We start from the raw sequence: 16,861 nt of genomic DNA, 5'->3' as shown, positions 1-16,861 counted from the left end.
ACTAATAAAAAACAGTAGAAGACTTAGATTACTAAAATCAGAAATAAAAGTGGGAACGTTACTACTATCCTTATAGAAATAAAAGGGATTGTCGAAGACTACTATGAACAATTATATGCCAACAAATTAGATAGCATAAATGAAATGGACAAATTCCTAGAAAGACACAAACTTTCAAAACTCAGACAAAAAAAAAAAGAATAAACCTATAACAAGTAAAGAGATTGAATCAGTAGGAAAACAAACAAACAAAAAAAAAGACAAAAAGCCAACCAAACAAAAAACTCCCAACAAAGAAAAGTCCAGAACTAGACGGTGTTACTGGTGAATTATATCAATGATTTAAGGAAGAATTAATACTGATCCTCCTAAAACTCTTCCAAAAAATAGAGATGGAGGGAACACTTCCCAACTCATTCTATGAGGCCAGTATTACACTGATATCAAAGCCAGACAAAGACATCACAAGAAAAGAAAACCACAGACCAATATCCCTTATGAATCCAGGAGCATATTAAAAAGGTTGTACACTATGACCAACTTGGATTTATTCCAAGAATGCAAGATTGGTTTACCATACAAAAATCAATGTAATACACCATATTAATACTCATACAATGAAAGACCAAAACCACATGACTGATCATTTCAATTGATGCAGAAAACAATTTTGAAAAAATCCAACATCTATTATGATAAAAATACTGAACAAATTAGAAATAGAAGGGAATTTCTCTCAACCTGATAAAGGAAAACCCACAGCTAACATCATACTTACAGGTGATGCTTTCCTCCTAAGATCAGGAACAGGACAAGAATGTTTGCTCTCATCACTTCTATTCAACATTGTACTTACTGGAGGTTCTAGCCAAAGCAATCAGGTAAGACAAAGGAATGAAAGACATCTAAATTGGAAAGGAAGAAGTAAAACTAATGTTTATTTTCAGATGACATAATCTTGTATATAGAAAATCCTAAGGAATCCAAAAAAAAAAAAAAAAAAAACTTTGGAACTAATAAATAAGCTCAGCAATGTTGCAGGTTACAAAATCAATATAAAAAATTGACAGTATTCCTAGCCACTAGCAATAAACAATCCCAAAATTAAATTGATAAAATAATTCTATTTACATTAGCATCAAAAAGAATAAAATACTCAGGTCCAGCCTGTGGCTCACTCGGGAGAGTGTGGTGCTGATAACACCGAGGCCACAGGTTTGGACCCCATATAGGGATGGCCGGTTAGCTCACTGGGAGAGCGTGGTGCTGACAACACCAAGTCAAGGGTTAAGATCCCCTTATCGGTCATCTTTTTTAAAAAAAAGAATAAAATACTGAGAAATAAATTTAACCAAGTTAGTTGTAAGACTTATACACTGAAACTGCAAATCATTGCAAATCTTCTTAAGGAAGAGCTAAATAAATAGAAAGATAACCCATGTTCATGGATTGGGAGATTTAATATTTATAAGACAGCAATACTCCTCAAATTGATCTATAGATTCAATGCATTCCCCATCAAAATTCCAACTGCCATTTTTTTCAAAAATGGACAAGCTGATACTAAAATTCATATAGAAACTCCAGGGACCCAGAATAGTTAAAACAATACTGAAAAAAAGAACAAAATTTGAGGATTCACAATTCCTGATTTCAAAATGTACTACAAAGCTACAGTATTCAAAACAGTGTGGTACTGGCATAAGGCTAGACATAGAGATCAATGGAACAGAAATGAGAGTCCAGAAATAAACCAATAAATTTATGGTAAATTGATTTTCTACAATGGTGCCAAGACCATTCAATGTGGAAAAAATAATCTTTCCAACAAATGGTGCTGGAACAACTGGACTACCACAGGAAAGAATGTAATTGGGCCCTTACCCCACACCCTACACAAAAATTAACTGAAAATGAATTAAAGATATAAACATAAGAGATAAAAATGTGAAATTCCTAGAAGAAAAACATAAGGGTAAATCTTCTTGACCTTAGATTTGGTAAAGAATTCTTATGTATGATATCCAAAACATAAAGTACAAAAGAAAAAAATAGATAAATCTAACTTTATCAAAATTAAACACTTTTGTGCATCAAAGGACACAATCAGGAAAGTCAAAAGATACCCCACAGAATGGGAGAAAATATTTGCAAATCATATATCTAAGGGTCTAGGACCCAGAATGCATAAACAACTCTAATAACACAACAAAAAAGACAAACAAACATAAAAACTAGGTAAAGGATTTGAACAGACATTTCTTCAAAAAAGATATATGAATGGCCCATAAACACATAAAATGGTGCTCAACATCATTATCATTAGGGAGATACAAACCAAACCCACAATGAGATCCCACTTCACACCCGCTAGGATGGCCATAATAATAATTTTTAAAAAACAGCATGAAAAAGCAGGCAACAAGAAGCATAAAGATATGGAGAAATAGGGACCCTCACACATTGCTTGTTGACTTATAAAATGGGGCAGCCTCTAAAACAAATATTTAGGCAGGTCCTCAAAAAGTTAAACATAGAATTACCATATGATGGAGAAATTCCACTCCTAGATATATATTCGAGAGAACTCAACACAAGTGTTCACACAAAAACCCACACACCAATGTTCAGAGCAGCATTATTTACAATAGCCAAAAAGTGGAAAAAACCCTGATGTCCATCAACTCATGAATGGATAAACAAAATGTGATATATCCATACAACGAAATATTATTCAGAATGAAGTATTGATACATGCTGCCATATGGAAAAACCTTGAGACCATTATACTAAGTGGAAAAAGCCAGACATAAAAAGCTTTATACTGTGGTTTTCTTTTGTATGAAATGCCCAGAATAAGCAATGCCATAAGGAAAGAAAGCAGATTAGTGGCTAAATAAGGCTGGGAAGGACAGTGGAATGGGAAGTTACTGTTTTGAGTGTGTACAGGGCATCTTTTGGGGGTCATGAAAATGTTCTGGAACTAGATAGTAGTGATGGTTGCTGCTATGGTCTAAATGTTGGTGTTCCCCCCAAAATTCATACATTGGAACCTAATACCCAATGTGATGGTACTAAGAGGTGGGGACTAGATTAGGTCATAAGGGCTCTGCCCTCATGAATAGGATTAGTTCTAATAAAAGAGGCCTGTAGGAGCTGATTAGCTCCCTTCCTCTAGGAGAGGACACAGTGCCCCTTTTGCCATTGGAGGACACAGAAAGGAGGCACCATCTCAGAAGCAAAAAGGAGCCTCACCAGATACCAAATCTGCTGGTGACTTTGTGGACCAAAATCAAGGCTGTTGAGGCAGAAATAATTTTTTTTTTTTTTTTAAAGATGACTGGTAAGGAGATCTTAACCCTTGACTTGGTGTTGTCAGCACCACGCTCTCCCAAGTGAGCCACGGGCCAGCCCTAAGGCAGAAATAATTTTATAAAGTTTTATTGAAAGCGAAACTTGAGAAAATTAAAGTACACAATTTGAAAAGCCTTTAAAAAAAAAAAAAAGAAAGCAAACCTTGAGGATCAACCCAGGAAACACAAGCCAACAGAGTTAGAAAGTGCTGGAAAGTCTGCTATCAGCAAAGGCATTTTATAAGAGAATTCCAAAAGGAGTTTTCAAAAGGCATAGGGAAAAGTATCACTGCACTTTTCTTACGGTACACAAAAAACACAGTCATTGTTTACTGATTACATTATGGGAACCAGAAGCATTTATTTGTCACTGGAGCAGGAGCTTCATGCTTCAGCTGTTCTTAACAATATCTACATGGCTTATTCAGATGCATAAGTTATGCATTAACAAATCAGCAGTTCTAACCACATATATTGTTTATGTTAAGAACAAGATGTAGACATTGAGCTCGTGGAACTTAACCCAAGGTAGTGAATTTTGGAAAACCTCCCTCATTTTTATTATTTCCTTCACCACCCTGATCTTGGACTTCCCAGCCTCCACAACTGTGAGCTATATGTCTCTGTTGTTATAAAGTGCCCAGTCTAACATATTTTGTTATAGCAGCAGGAACAGACTAAGACAGAAATTGGTACTGAGAAGTGGGGTGCTGCTATAAAGAATATCTAAAAGTGTGGAAGCGGCTTTAGAATTGGATAATGGGCAAAGGCTGGAAGAGTCTGGAAGTAAATGCTAGAAAAAGGCTTTATTGCTGTGAACAGAGCATTAAGGGCGATTCTGGTGAAGAATCAGAAGAGGAGATCTGCAGAGAAAGCCTCAGTCTTCTCAGAGATTACCTAAGTGGTTGTGATCAGAATGTTGATAGAAATATGAACAATAAAGGCCATTCTGATGAGGTCTCAGATGGAAATGAGGAACATGTTATTGGAAACTGGAGGAAAGGCCATCCTTGTTATAAAGTGGCAATGAACTTGGCTGAATTGTGTCCATGTCCTAGTGCTTTGTGAAAGAAGGAACTTATGAATATGAAGTAGGGTATTTGGCAGAAGAAATCTCTAAGCAAAGTGTTGAGGATGCAGCATGGCTTTTCTTGCCTGCTTCTAGTAAAATGTAAAAGAGAGAAACAAATGAAAGACAGAATTTATAATCAAAAGAGAAGCAGAACTTAAAGATTTGGAAAATTTTCAGCCTGGCCAGGCGGTGAAGAACGAAAAAGGGTGTTTGGGAGGGAACACCAAGGGTGTGGTCAAGCGACCATTTGATAAGGAGATTAGTGTGGATAGAAGGAAGCCAGATGCTATCATCAAGGCAATGGAAGAATGACCCCAAAGGCATTTCAGAGATCTATGGGACAGCCTCTCCCAACACAGACCCAGAATGCCAGGTACTTAGGGGCAGAAAGATTTCAAGGCTCTGCTCCCTGCATTCCAGCTCCTTGGCTGCCCAACTGTGACTTAAGTGGGCCTAGGTGCAGCTTGGTCTGCTCCTCTTTAAGGTGCAGGCAGTAAACCTTGGTAGAGTCCACATGGTGCCATCTCCACTCGTCCAAAGAGCCACAAGCTGTGGGGGCATGGCTGTCTCCACCTAGATTTCAAAGGATGGAGCCACCTGGAGCCTAAGGCTTGAGAATCTCCAGATGACTGCCACCTGGTTGGGGCTACCATGGAGAGCCTCCAGTACAGCAATGCCTAATGGAGCCACGGGAGCAGGGCCACCCCTGAGACCCCAGAAGAAGAGCCACAGCATGCAAGTCCAGCCTGAGAGAGCCACAGGAACCGCACTCCAGCCTGTAAGCAGCACAGCATGGGCTGCGCCTAGCAAAGCCATGGGAGCAAGGCTACCTGGAGCTTTGAGAGTCCAATCCCCAGCCCAGTATGTCTGGACTACAGGACATCAAGTCAAAGATTATTCTGGAGTCTTAAGATTTAATGTTTGCTTTGTTCAGTTTTAGATTTGGTTGGGACCTGTTATCCCTTTCTTCTTTCCTGTTTCTCCTTTTTGGAATGGAAATGTCTCTCCTGTGCCTGTCCCACCACTGTATTTTGGCAGCTCATAACTTGTTTGATTTTACAGGCTCACAGCTGGGGGGGAATTTGCCTTCCCAGGATGAATCCCACCTTTGAGTCTCACCCATATTTGATTTAGATGAGACTTTGGGCTTTAGACTTTTGAGTTGGTGCTGGAACAAGTTAAGACTTTGGGAGCTATTGAGATAGAATTAAAGTATTTTGCATGTGAGAAGGACATGAATCTGGGGGCCAGGGCGGAACGTTATTGTCTGAAAGTTGGTGTTGCCAAAATTCATATGTTGGAACCTAATCCTCAGTGTGACAGTATTGAGAGACAGGGGCCTTTGGGAGGTGATTAGGTCATGAAGGCTCTGGCCTCATGAATGGGACTAGTACTCTTACAAAAGAGACCTGAAGGAGCTGGTTAGCTCCCTTCTGCCGCGTGAGGACACAGAGAAGGCACCATCTATGAGGAACAGGCCCTCACCAGACACTGAAGCTGTTGGTACCTTGATCTTGAACGTCGCAGCCTCCAAAACCATGAGAAATAAATTTCTGTTGTTTATAAATATCCCAGTCCAAGGTGTTTTTTTAAAGCAGCAGGAATGGACTAAGACAGTTGCCCAACATTGTGAATGTACTGGAAGCCACTGGATTATACACTTTAAAATGGTTAGAAAGGTGAATTTTGTATTATGTGAATTTTACCTCACTTTAAAAAAGAAATGAAATACTGATACCTGCTCCAAAATGAATGGGCCTTGAAAACATTATAGAAAGTGAAAGGAGCCAGTCACCAAGGACCACATATTGTGTGATTCCATTTATATGGAATGTCCAGAATAGGCAAATCCATAAAGATGGAACACAGAGGGGTGGTTGCCTCGGGCTGGGGGGCAGATGGGGAATGACAGGCTGTGCGTGAGCACGGGCTTCTTCTTAGGCGATAAAAGTGTTCTCAAATTGATCGTGGCGATGGTTTTACAACTCTGTGAACGTATAGAAAACATAGATTTGTATTCTTTTTTTATTTTAGTTTTTATTTATTGTAAAATATATTGCAAAGAAGACAGATGAAGAAATGCACAGGGTGAGGTAGAGGGGAAGGAACACAGAGCTTCCAGGACCTCTCTGGGGGAGCCGGCCTCCAGCCATCCAGAAGCTTTGAATTGTATTCTTTAAATGGGTGAATTGTATGAGCTGTGAATTATATCTGAAAAAAAAACTATCATAAAAAACTTCTTGAGTGTGATAAGGGTACCTTGGTTATGTAGGAAGATGTCCTTGTTCTGAAGAAATATAAACTGAAGTACTTAGGGTGAAATGTCACGATGTGTGCAATATATTTGCAAGTGGGTCAACCAACACAAGTATTTACACAGAGCGGTGCTGTCCAGCACACTAGCCACTAGCCACATGTAGTTATGCTTACGTTTAAGTTAATTAAAATAAATAATATTTAACATTCGGTTCCTCAGTTCCAGTAGCCATTTTTAAGTGCTCGGTAGCCACATGTGGCTAGTGGCTACAAGATTGGACAGTGTGGGTCTAAAATATTTCTATCATCACAGACTTCTCTTGGCCAGTGCTGATGTATATGGAGAGAGATGAAGCAAAAAGCGATAAAATGTGAGCAAATGGTAAATCTTGGTGAAGTATATACAGGTATTTATTGTACCTTTCTTCTAACAAAGGGACAGTAATACCGTGGCGAAGAATTCCTAATATGCATTCCACGGGCCCAAGCACCATGTGAATCCAAGTTCTTTGGAAACTTCCAGAATCTTGCCTCAACAGTCTGTTCTTCTTGTTCAACACATGGTTCCTAGGGTCCTCTCCCTAAATTGAGGTATGCACATACCATGTAATGATGCTCTTTGTATCTCTGTCCACATTTCTTGGAGAGGCATTACAGGGAGTCATTCGGGAGCTAAACAGACTCAAGTTTACATTCTTGCTCTATCGCTGAGCTGTAGGTATAAGGACCTCCCGACAGCCTACCGCTCTCCAAACACAGACGAGATCTTCAATATGTTAACCAAAGGAACACCAGAGACCTTCTACATTGGAAAGCTTATCATCTGCAATGTCACTGGCATTGCCCACAGGCGTCCACAGGGTGAGAGCTATGACCAGGCAATCCGCAACGATGAGACAGGACTGTGGCAGTGCCCCTTCTGTCAGCAGGACAATTTCCCTGAACTGAGTGAGGTCTGGAACCACTTTGACAGCGGTTCACGCCCAGGTCAGGCCATCGATGTCAAAACACGGCTAGACAATGGCGTCACTGGCTTCATTCCCACCAAATTCCTCAGTGACAAAGTGGTAAAGCGGCCTGAGGAACGAGTGAAGGTGGGAATGGCTGTTCACTGCCGCATCATGAAGACTGATACTGAGAAGTTCGGTGCAGACCTGACCTGCTGCACCTCAGACCTCACGGACAGCAACAATGAGTGGAAACTGCCCAAGGACGCCTGCTATGACTTTGGAGGAGGAGGACATGAAGAAGAAGCAGCAGCGGACCACATACATCAAGTGAGGGGTCACACATCCATCCTTCCATAATATCAACTTCAAGCAAGCAGAAAAGAGGATGGAAACCACGGACCAGGGTGAGGTGATCATCTGCCCAAGCAGCAAGGGCGAGAATCGCCTGACAGTGACCTGGAAAGTCAGTGACGGCATCTACCAGCACGTGGATGTGGGGGGTGGGGGGGCAAGGAAAATGCCTTCGGCCTGGGAGCCACCCTGTGGATGAACAGTGAGGAATTTGAAGACTTGGATGAGATCGTTGCCCGCTACGTCCAGCCCATGGCATCCTTTGCCCGGGACCTTTTGAACCACAAGTATTACCAGGATTGCAGCGGTGGGGACCGCAAGAAATTAGAGGAGCTGCCCACCACAACTAAGAAGGAGAAGTCCACCTTCATCCCTTATTTCATCTGTGCCTGCAAGGAACTGCCCGGCAAGTTCCTACTGGGATACCAGCCCCGGGGTAAACCCAGGATAGAATATGTAACGGTGACTCCAGAAGGATTCCAGTACTGGGGCCAAATCTTCCCAACTGTGAATGGACTTTTCAGGTGGTTTAAGGATCATTACCAGACTCCTGTACCAGGGGTCACCCCCAGTAGCAGCAGCAGGACTCGGCCACCTGCCTCTATCAATGCTACCCCAGCCAACATCAACCTTGCTGATCTGACACGGGCTGTGAACACCCTGACCCAGAACATGACTTTATAGATGTTCAGTGCCATTGCTGCCATGACAGGCCAAGGACAGAACCCTAATGCCACCCCAGCCCAGTGGGCCTCCAGTCAATATGGCTATGGCGGCAATGGAGGGGGCAGCAGCGCTTACCATGTGTTCCCAACACCAGCCCAGCAGCCAGTGGCCACACCAGTCATGACCCACAGCTACTCCAACACAACCCCAAGCCAGCCCATCACCACACCACAGTACCACCAGCTACAGGCCAGCACCACCCCACCATCTGCCCAGGCCCAGTCCCGGCCTTCCTCCAGCTCCCGGCAATGGCAGCAGCAGCCAAAGTCCAACAGCCATGCAGTCATCGACAGGGGTAAGATGGCAGAGCAGTGGCTGCAGGAGAAGGAGGCAGAACGGCGGAGACAGAAGCAGCGGCTGACACCTCGGCCCTCCCCCAGCCCCATGATCGAAAGCACCCCCATGTCCATTGCTGACGATGCCACCTCACTCCTGGACGAGATGGATCAGTAGGGGGCTTGCTCCTCGAACCCTGGTTACCTCTGAGGCTGCAAGAGGCCTGGCCGCCCACTGCCTCACTCCCTGCCCCTCCTTTTCTGTCCATAAAGTGGCGTGGAGTGACATTCAATAAGTAAATAAATAAATAAATAAATAAATTCTTACTCTATCACTTAATTAGCTGTGTGACCTTGGTCCCGTTACTTAACCTCTCTGAGCCACAGGTCTCTTGTCTGTTAAATAAGGCTATGAATAGTGATTGCCTATCAGCTTATAGAATGGGCTCATCTCTGTTCCTAGCACAAAGCAAGTGTCTGTAACAGGCAGCTGGGACTGCTACAGGGTAGGGGAGAGGTAGATTGGCTGAGACTGCAGATTAGACTGGCCTGGCTTCTTGCCTTTAGGAATTTCCAGTCTGAAATGGAGGTAAGCCATCTTCTGGAGTTAACTGAGGGCTTAACTTGTCAGCAAGAAGAAAAGAACAAGTGTTGTGACTATTTAATAAAGCTAAGTGTACCCCTACACGGCGTTAAAATGCCCTCAACTTCTGGAAAAGATGGAGATAGGCCACCAGGAGTTGCAATTATTTAATGACTTTATGTGGCTATGTTACATCAGTCCCTATGTCTTTTCTTTTGACACTATGCAGGTTTGGGAACCACTGTCACAAAAGACACTTGAAGAGAAGACAAAGTGGACAAAAAGAGACAAGCCCAGGATTCAATAAACTGAAATCACCTGGGCATTTGCATATTTATAACCACTCTGTGCAGGCGTAGACATTTGCCTGTGGGAGAGAGTTTTGGAAAGGAATTTGCATATCTTTTGCACATTTGCTGGAGCAATTGTTTCTCCTTGGCTTGCCTTTTCTGTCCTGATTGCCTGCTCCTTGAAACCCAGACTAGGGACAGAGCAGGGCAGGGGTGAAGTGCAGTGCTCTGGATAGCAGGAGAGAGGGGGCGTGAGCTGGGCTGGACCCCCAGTGGCCCTGGGTTGCCCTCTTTCACAGGGAGACTGCGTGATGGCTCGAAATCCTATCCTGCTGCTTTCTTGATTTGTGACCTAAGGCACATTGCTGCACCTCTCTGAGCTTCCATTTCATCATCTGTTAAAATAATAATCTCTTCCCAGTGTTGGATAGTTTCTGCTCTTAAGAACAAACTTAAGGCTCAGTTTCTTCAGCTATAAAATGGGCATAAAAACCATAGCTACCTCATAGCATAGAGGTGAGGATTGACACTTAGCACACTTCCTGTCACATAGTAAGTGCTCAATATACACTAATACTGGCCATTAGCTTTATTACAGACTCATAATCCCTTATGTGCAATCTGAAATTCATAATGCTCTGAAAACTCAAAGTGTTTTTGCAGGTTTGTCACCAAAACACGTTTGATGGCAAAACCTGACTTGAACTGATGCCCAGCTATTTACAGTCTCAATGAAATAACCATTGGTTGTGAACATATTAATGTAGTTGATTACCAGGCTTGGCCCCAGAATATGCACCAGACCACCCTTCCAAAGTATGAAAAATTCTGAACTCTGAATCACTTCTGACCCCTGGAGTTTTACATAGGGGACTAGAAGTCTTCGGTAGGGAAGATATGAAAGAGCCATAAAATGATATGGCCCATGTTCAAACCCAGAGCTTGCTGGATACAGGGAGTGGGCAGATTCTTGGTACCCCAGAAGCCTTAGAGGTGAGAAAGAAAAAGGACAAAGGACCTACCAGAGGGGGTCTTTGTTACAACAGAAACCAGCTGTGGCTGATTTAAGCAGCAAGAGAACTTGGTGGAAAATTATTAGGTTAGTCCCAGGGCACTGGTAGGTGGGAGAACCAGGCCCAGAGGCCTCAGAGCCAAGAAACCACCAAAGTCACCCACAGAACTGGTTAGGTGAGAAATGGTATAGCCCTGAAGCCACAACCTGTACTGCCAATCCTGACCCACAACTGGCATGGGAGGCCACTTGCAGCCCAGCTGCTGCTGTCTCCCACCCCCACCTCCCATGGCCCTGCTTCTAATGCAAAGTCTGCAGCCGGAACATCTGATTGGCAGAACCAAGGTCACATGACCCTGCCCAGGCTGTCCCGGGAAGTTGGGAAAACAAACATCTGGAGAATTTTTCTTCTAAAGTGGGAGGCAGTTCTGCCTCCTGCCACATGACTACCGAGGACAGGAATCCTCTAAAATAGGAAAGAGGATGCAGATGCCAAACAGCCAAAACCAACAAGAACAGGCAAAGATTCAGCAGTAACAGCTTCCATAGGAGGGGTTGATTCTACCTGGGCCTCAAGGGATGATCGGACTTAGGCTGAAAAGGGAGATGAAGAGCAGAGGTGGGCAAGGACCTGTGTGTCTGGCTAGATCTTGCTTACTAGATGATAGTCACTTAGCTGAGCACTTTATTCTCATTTAATCCTCACAACCACAGGCAGCAGAAAAGCTATTATTAGCATTTTTCAGACAAAGAAGCTAAGGATCAAAGAGGTTAGGTAACCTTGCCCAAGATCACACAGACAGTTAGACGGTAGCAGAACTGGGATCTGAATGCAGGCAATCTGACACCCGGCCCGTACCCCTACACTAGACAGGAAATAGGTTCCATATTGAGTGCCTACTCTTACCAGTTGACAGTGGCTGCTTAGAGCCCTGTGCTGAGGATTCTGAGGCTGTCTCCGGGACATAACATTAGAAGCGCCATGATCAATTAGCGACGTCTTCTTAACAAATTTGACCTGAGAACTCAAAATTCACATCTTTTCAAGTGAACTTGGAACATTTATCAACATCAACCATATACTAGCTCCTAAAAAAGACCCAACACATTTCAAAAGATTGAAATTATTCCTACTATGTTCTTTGACCATAAAGAAACTAAACTAGGGCCGGCCCGTGGCTCACTCGGGAGAGTGTGGTGCTGAGAACACCAAGGCCCCGGGTTCGGATCCCGTATACGGATGGCCGGTTCGCTCACTGGCTGAGCATGGTGCTCACAACACCAAGTCAAGGGTTAAGATCCCCTTACCGGTCATCTTTTAAAAAAAAAAAAAAAAAAAAAAAAAAGAAACTAAACTAGAATTCAATAACAAAAAGCCAAATAGAATATCCCCAAATGCCTGAAATCAAACAAAAGAAGAAATTAAAGTGAAAATTAGAAAACATTTTGAACTGAATAAAGATATGATTTACCAAAACGTGTGGCGTGCAGCTAAAGGAGTGTTTAGACGGAAACTAGCAGCTTTAAAATGCATGTATTAGAAGAGGGGAAAGGCTTAAAAATTAATAATTAAAGTTCACATCTCAAGAAGCTAAAAGACAACAGCAAATCAAACCCAATGAAAACAAGAAAGAAAAAAATAACAAACATAAGAACAGAAATGAAAATCAGCAATGTTTTAAAAAGCTGGTTCTTTGAAAGAATTGATGAAATTAAGTCATATTTGTCATAGGCAAGGTATTGGGGGAACAAGAGAGCATGTGCCAGATAGTCGCTATTTTTGGAATGCCCCACTTTTTACACGGTATACTGTCACAAAAGTATTAGTTGAATTGAATTTGAGCAAGGGCAGAGACACCAAATGTTTAAGGGATGATGGGTAACTCGGTTAGTTTAGAGTTGAAAATTACTGTAAGAGAAATGAACTAGTCAGGACTCTGTTGTAAGTGAGAGAGAAGCCCAACTCAAATGGACTTAAGCAAATAAGGGACTTTGCATAACTGAAAAGTCCAGGAGGAATTCTGGCTTTAGGCACGGTTGGCTCTAGGTGTTCAAATGGTGCTGCATGGCGGCTCTTCATGTTTTTTCTCCTCCTCTTTCGGTCTTAGTGGTTAGGCAGGCCTTCCTAACAACTAGGGACTACTCAGGGTGTGTTCACATGATGGTGGCGGAAGCCCAACTGTGCATAAGCACTTTGCAGGCTTCTGCATGACTCACTTGCTAGCACGCTATTGGTCAAAGCAAGTCACATGGTTAAGCTCAAAAAGTATAAGGATGGAGAAATTCTCTCTGCCCATCCTGAGGCTATGACAAGGATATGGAGTGAGCAATTTGGACCATTGTAAAATCTGTACAGATAGCAACTCAGTAGTGGGCTTTCTGGGTCACAAGGTACATGCATGCTTAATTTCACTTAAGCACTGCCAAGTTGTTCTCCAGAATGGCTGCACCAGTCTCCATGTCCACCAGCAATTCCCACCGGTGGGGGTTTCCCTAAATCCTCGCCAATGCTCAGCATTATTCAACCCTCCCATTTCTGCCAGCCTGGTGCATGTGAAATGGCATCTCACTGCTGTTTGGTTTTTTTACTTTGTGTTGTCTCTGATCACATATGCGTCTGAGCGTCTCTTCACATTTTGTTAGTCGTTTGGATTTCTCTTCTGTGAATCACCTGTTCATATCCTTTGCTCATTTTTTTCCTTGTGTTTTCTGTTCCTTTTCTTGTTGACTTGTAGGAGTTCCATGCATAGCCTAGGTATTGATCCTTTGCCAGCTTTAGACATTGCAAATATGTTTGTTTGTTTGTTTTTGGCAGCTAGCCTGTACAGGGATCAAACCCTGGACCCTGGCTTGGTATTTTCAGCACCATGCTCTAACCAAATGAACTAACCGGCCAGCCCTACAAGCATCTTTTATACATTAGTTAAAGATTTCTGTTGAGCAAAAGACCCCAGAGATCTGTTAATTTTATCTCTGGGGTCTTTTGCTCAACAGAAATCTTTGATGTAATCAAATCCAGCATTTCTTGCCTTATGGCTTATGCTTTTTGGGTGTAGTTTAAGAGGTATTTTCCCCATCTCTAGATCACAAAAATATTCTACGCCTTTGTCTTTCATACACCTGAGATCTACCTTTGTGGTGGTCAAGAGTAGGAAGGCAGTTTGGTTTTTTCCCTCATATAGTGAGCCAGTTGTCCCAACACCATCTACTGAAAAGCTTGCTCCTTCCTTCCTTGATTTATGGAGCCTCCTTTGCAAACACTGGTAGGTGGATATCAAATCTACCTATATATATTTACATATATAGCTATTTATCTATCCCTCTATATTTATATATCTGACATGACAACTTCTTCCACTTAGTTCTTCCTTTTCAAAGTTGACTTCACTCTTTGTGGACTTTTATGCTTCCATATATAATTTACAACAAGCTTATTGAGTTTCTCTAAAACAAAAGCCATCCAGAATTTTGCTTGAGATCGTACTGAATTTGTAGATTAATTTGAGGAGAGCCAGCAACTCTGTGATGTTGAGTTGCATTAACCATAAGTATGGAATATGTATCTATTTATGTCTTCTTTTACGTCCTTTAATAAAAAATTTAAAATTTCACCTTAAGGCTCTTTGTATTCTTTAAGTTAACTTCTAGATACTTTTAATGTAAAGTTTAGGGTTTTGAGAAATCTAATTTAGAAATAATTCAAACATACAGAAGAGCTGCAAGAACAATACAAAAAAATTATTTTTCCTGAAACATTCGAGTTTAGATTGCCAACCTGGTACATCACCACCCTCATGTACTTTGTATTTTATACAAACAGGAACAGTCTCTTACATAGCCACGATATAACCATCAAAATTGGGAAACACTAATTTATTTGTTGATACATCAGCACATTACTAAGATTTCATCTTCAGACTTTATTCAGGTTTCAATAATTGTCCCAATAGTGTGCTTTGTGGCAAAAGGAATCATGTGGCATTTGGTTTTCATGTCTCTTTGATCTTTCGTTTGGAAGAGTTCCTCAGTCTTTCATTGACTTATATGACCATAATAGTTTTGAAGATAACAGGCAAGTTATTTTACAAATGTCCCTGCTATGGTTTAAATGTGTCCCCTCCAAAATTCATGTTGAAACTTAATCCCCATTGTGGTGATATTAAGAGTTGGGGCCTTCAGCAGGTAATTACGCTGTGAGGACTCTGCCCTCGTGAATGAATTGGTGCCTTATAAAAAGGCTGGAGGAAACCTGGTAGGCCCCCTGCTGCTCTTCTGCAATATGAGGACACAGTGTACGTCCCTTTTGCCCCCAGGCCTTCAGCAATGTGAAGTTGCTTCTGAGAGAAGACATCATTAATGGAGTGGTCCTTCACCAGACAGCAAACCTGCCAACACCTTGCTCTTGGACTTCACAGCCTCCAGAACTGTGAGAAACTAATTTCTAGTCTTTACCAATTACCCAGTCTCAGATATTTTGTTATAGCCGCACAAACCAAGACAGATCCACAATTTAGGTTTATCTGATAGTTCCTCATAATTAGATCAGGTTGGCAGGAACATTACTGAAGTGAGCTAAATTCTTCTCATAGTATCCTATCAAATGGCGCATCATCTCAGTTTGTCCCATTTATGAAGGTATTTACTTTGATCGCTTGATTGAGGTGGTATCTGCCAGGTTTTGCCACTGTAAAGTTACTCCTTTTACCCTTGGAATTAAAAGTATTTTGTGAAGTGGCTCTTTAAAGTTACATAAATATTCCATTCTCATCAAACTGGAGTATGGACTTACGGTTTTCTATTTTATTCAATATGTTACTATCATGAATTTTGCTCCCAAATTCTCCCATTTCTGTTCAGTGGGAGCCCTTTCAAGTTGGATATGCCCTTTTGAAATGTCCCCATCATTCTTCGAGCACTTCCTTGCCTTCTAGTACAAGATGGCCTAGTGGAGAATGGTATTTAGGAACTGCTGTGGGTTAAATGTGGTTCATGATTGGAAACTTAATCTTCATCGTTAACAGTGCTAAGAGGGTGGGAAATCCAATTGTGATCATTGAAAGGTGGGGCTTTTTTTTTTTTTTGTCTTTTTGTGACCAGTAAGGGGATCGCAACCCTTGGCTTGGTGTCGCCCGCACTGCGCTCAGCCAGTGAGCGCACCGGCCTTTCTTATATAGGATCCGAACCCGCGGCGGGAGAGCGTCACTGCGATCCCAAGCCCCGCACTCTCCCGAGTGCGCCACGCCACGGGGCTGGCCCAGAGGTGGGGCCTTTTAAGAGGTGATTAGACTGTGAGCACTGTACCCTCAGGAATGGGTTAATCCATTAATGGTTTAACGGGTAGTCATGGGTGTGGTCTGATGGCTTTAAAAGGAGAGCAAGGGACGAGGTCAGCTCTCTTGCTCAACCATTCACCATATGACACCCTGCATCGCTGTAGAGAGTCAACACCAAGAACAAGGTCCTCACCAGATGTGTTCCCTGGACTTTGGACTTCCCAGTCTCCAAAACTGTAAGAAATAAATTTTGTGTCTTTGTAAATTACCCAGTTTTGGTATTCTGTTATAAGCAACAAGAACGGACTAATGCAGAAGCCAAGATCTGAGTACCACGTGTGCTCATTGCTGTTGGAATATCACTGCCTGCAGGCCCTCTCAGTGGATAGAGCTAAGGAATAAACATCACTGTTGTCACCCCACTTGGACCCCGACACCCCACACAGGCTGCACTCTCCACAGATGCCCACCTTGCTGTGCCCCACCTCATGGCAGTAGGCCTGAACTTTTCAGGAAGGGAACGAAAAAGAGGGAAGAGGAAGAGAAAGCTAATTTCTAGATACTTTTAGTACTTTATTTTCCTCTACATTTTCTAGGGGTTATTACTGATATGGGAAAATACTATCAATTTTCATAGGTGGGTCTTTTATCTGGTAATCATTGTGTTGGTTTTTCTATGTAGGTGACTGACTATACAATTTGCAAGTAAGGATAATTTTA

The 16,861-nt window shown here is 42.3% G+C and overlaps 1 pseudogene; it reads left to right on the top strand.

Annotated features, from left to right (window-relative positions):
* The first annotated feature begins 7,274 nt into the window (after positions 1–7,274).
* Positions 7,275–9,231, top strand: LOC134384076 (transcription elongation factor SPT6-like; annotated as a pseudogene).
* Positions 9,232–16,861: the final 7,630 nt, after the last annotated feature.

The sequence above is a fragment of the Cynocephalus volans genome, chromosome 8 (genome assembly GCF_027409185.1).
Source record: "Cynocephalus volans isolate mCynVol1 chromosome 8, mCynVol1.pri, whole genome shotgun sequence".
In the NCBI taxonomy this organism is placed as follows: domain Eukaryota; kingdom Metazoa; phylum Chordata; class Mammalia; order Dermoptera; family Cynocephalidae; genus Cynocephalus; species Cynocephalus volans.
The sequence above is the reverse complement of the archived record's forward strand: the minus strand, read 5'-3'. Positions and strand labels throughout refer to the sequence as shown.